We start from the raw sequence: 3,838 nt of genomic DNA, 5'->3' as shown, positions 1-3,838 counted from the left end.
CTAAGTTTACAATGAAGGGAAAGTTGGAGGATTACTTCTCTCAGAGAATGGTGAAAACCTGGGGAATTCCCTATCTCAGAACACTGTGATTCTGGGACATGAAGTAAATTAAATAGAGACACACAGACTTTTAATCAGTAATGGGTTGAGGAGATTAAGGAGAGCTGCAGGAAAGTGGTGTTCAGGCCAAGATGAGATTCACAATCAAGCTGCCAAACTTTAAACATGAACACTTCTTAATAGTTCACTAGATCCTAACGAAATATTTTGTGCAAAACAAATCACATGATACATAGTTATTCAGAGAACAAAACAGTTTGTTCATTGAAGAACCCAGAGGAAAAGGTGATGAACAATGTGAGTTTGATAAACCTCAACACATCATTTCAAGTGCATTCTCTGCATAAATTCTCCTTTTCCTCCTCGAAGTATTCAACTTCTTGAATAATTGAAAAATGAAGTCACAGTTGTACAATATAATAAATCAGACCCTTCAGTCCAACTTGTCCATGCTGACCAGATATCCTAAATTAATCTAGTCCCATTTGCCAGCATTTGTTCCATATCCATCTAGACCATAAGACATAGGAGTGGAAGTAAGGCCATTCGGCCCATCGAGTCCACTCCGCCATTCAATCATGGCTGATGGGCATTTCAACTCTCCACTTACCAGCATTCTCCCCGTAGCCCTTAATTCCTCGAGGCAACAAGAATCTATCAATCTTAAACCCTTTTCTACTGATTATCAGTTTATTTTACTTTATCAGCACTTGAAATACAGACTTTTTTTTTCTCCTAATATTGATGAAAGAAAACATAACTTCATTCATCCAAGTTAATTTTGTAATCTTTCACAAAGAAGCAAGTGAGACAACATATAGCTGAGTGCAAACCAAAATACTGCAGTTGCAAGGTATCTGGGAACACTCTAAAGGTGAGGCACTCCTACTTTGGTGTAACTTGCAGTCTGGCCAAATTGTAGCAAAATGCTGTTCAGTTTTATCTGCAAACTATTGAATAAAATCCTCCTTGCACGGAGGCAGCATGTTGGGATGTCATTTTTAAAATATATTATTATCAAAGTTACTCACAATTCAGAGTGATCACTTGGTGCTGTCTGCATAACACAGTACGAAAAGGAATTAACAGTAAAAAAACACAATAACCCAAACTCAGAGTCACAAATTCATTGATGTTGCTTGGGTCCAGCATTTATAAGTAATCAATTTTTAGAAATAACTACAGATACATTTACTAACTATATTGGAGTACACTCAAGTTTCTTACTGAACAGTGACAGGATTGGACAGAGTCCGCATGGATTTAAGAGAGGGGAATCATACTTAGCAAATCTACTGAAAGAATCCACAGAGTCAAATATTAAAGTAAGAAATTGCAGGACAGTTAGAAAAGCTTATCATTAAACATGGTAGACTGGGTTTTGTGAAAGAGAAAGTATATTTGACAAATTTGCGACAGTTCATTGAGGAGATAACTAGCAGGGCAATCCAATGATGTTCTGTATTTGGAATTTAAAAATGCAAATGATAGGGAGCTACATAAAAGTGAATTGCACAATTGAGGAGCTCATGGTATCAGGGTAATGCATTAGCATGGATTGAGGATTGGTTAACCACACTGGCTGTTGCTGAGTCCTCACTTGCAGTGCTGTATACAATGTTAGCTCCCATATTTAATAAAGGATAAACCAACATCGGAGACCATTCAAAACAGATTCACTTAGCTGCTTCAAGCATGAAAGGGTTGACCTATCAAGAATAGATAAGCAGGGATGATGTTATGGAAACAAGATTCTGAGGAGCTTGACAGGGTGGACGTTGACTAGATCTTCCAGCACCAGTGAAGTCTCAAACAAGGGAACATTCATTTTAGAAAAAGTAAAGATTTTTTTCTCTCAGTGAATGGCTAGAATTTTCTCACCCAAACTTTTGTGAAAGTTAAATGTGGGAGGGAATGGTTGGGTTACTCTTCGGAGTGTTGTTCTGGCTTGTTGGGCGGAAGGGCCTGTTTCCACACAGTAGGGAATCTATGATTCTATCTCAAATTATTTTAAAAAGGGTAGATAGAGTTTTGAAATATTGAGCAGTTGAAGGCTATGCGGATCAAGCATAAAAGAGGTGTTGAGGCCTGGGTTGGCCCAGCCATGATCTGACAGAATGGGGGAACAAGCTGAAAGGGATGAATTGCCTATGCCTGCTCCGATTCCTTGAGGCTCCGTTTCATTTTATTTGTCTCCAAAGAAGAGTGTGATACAATGTGCTAAAGATCTCAGATGTTGTGAAAATGGGGTGTTTATGTACTGATTCAAATGGCATTGATTCATCAGTCACAGCTATACAGTAATGAGTAGGAAGGCAGTGCCCTCCATGAATAAAGGAAATCTACTGCAGAGCTCACGCAAAGGGAATTCTTACCCTCAGTAAACTCTCAACCACCCGACCTCTTGCAAAAATGCCATCCCATTTTCCAATTCCTCCTTCTCCGTCATATCTGCTCCCAGGAGGACCAGTTCCATCAGAGAACACACCAAATGGCCTCTTTTTTTAGAGACTGCAATTTCCCTTCCCATGTGGTTAAAGATGCCCTCCAACACATCTCGTCCACATCCCGCACCTCCGCCCTCCACACCCCACCCCTCTAACCATAACAAGGACAGAACGCCCCTGGGGCTCACCTTCCACCCTATAAACCTTCGCATAAACCAAATTATCCACCAACATTTCAGCCACCTCCAAAAAGACCCCACCACCAGGGATATATTTCCCTCCCCCCCCTTCCCGCCTTCTGCAAAGACCATTCCCTCCGTGACTACCTGGTCAGGTCCACGCCCCCTACAACCCACCCTCCCATCCTGGCACTTTCCCCTGCCACCGCAAGAACTGTAAAACCTGTGCGCACACCTCCTCCCTCACCTCTAACCAAGGCCCTAAAGGAGCCTTCCACATCCATCAAAGTTTTACCTAAACATCCACTAATTTCATTTATTGTATCCGCTGCTCCCGATGTGGTCTCCTCTACACTGGGGAGACTGGGGGACGCCTCCTAGCAGAGCGCTTCAGGGAACATCTCCGGGACACCCCAACAAATCCATCACACTGCCCCGTAGCCCAACATTTCAACTCCCCCCTCCCACTCTGCCGAGGAATTGGAGGTCCTGGGCCTCCTTCACGCCGCTCCCTTACCACCAGACGCCTGGAGGAAGAACGCCTCATCTTCTGCCTCAGAACACTTCAACCCCAGGGCATCAATGTGGACTTCAACAGTTTCCTCATTTCCCCTTCCCCCACCTCACCCTAGTTCAAACTTCCAGCTCAGCACTGTCCCCATGACTTGTCCGGCCTTGCCCTACCTGCCTGTCTTCTTTCCACCTATCCACTCCACCCTCTCCTCCCTGACCTGTCACCTTCATCCTCTCCCCCACTCACCCATTGGACTCTATGCTACTTTCTCCCCACCCTCCTCTCGCTTATCTCTCCACGCTTCAGGCTCACTGCCTTTATTCCTGATGAAGGGCTTTTTCTCTGCACTTTGGATGCTGCATGAACTGCTGTGCTCTTCCAGCACCACTGACCCAGAATCTGGGTTCCAGCATCTGCAGTCATTGTTGTTACCTCCCATCACATGACCCAACATCTCAGCACAAGCAGGACACACTGCGCATGCTCCAGCCAACAGTGACCCCAGGTGATTGATGTCAGCACCGGACCAATGAAAGGACGGTGGGCGGAGCTGGAGGACCTTGCGGGAGGTTGATCCTCCAACCAATCACAGTGAATGAAGGGCGGAGCTAAGGTAAACCATGTGATCACCCTCGCGC

This window comes from Hemiscyllium ocellatum, unplaced genomic scaffold, assembly GCF_020745735.1.
Source record: "Hemiscyllium ocellatum isolate sHemOce1 unplaced genomic scaffold, sHemOce1.pat.X.cur. scaffold_926_pat_ctg1, whole genome shotgun sequence".
NCBI lineage: Eukaryota > Metazoa > Chordata > Chondrichthyes > Orectolobiformes > Hemiscylliidae > Hemiscyllium > Hemiscyllium ocellatum.
Note: the sequence above shows the minus strand (reverse complement) of the source record.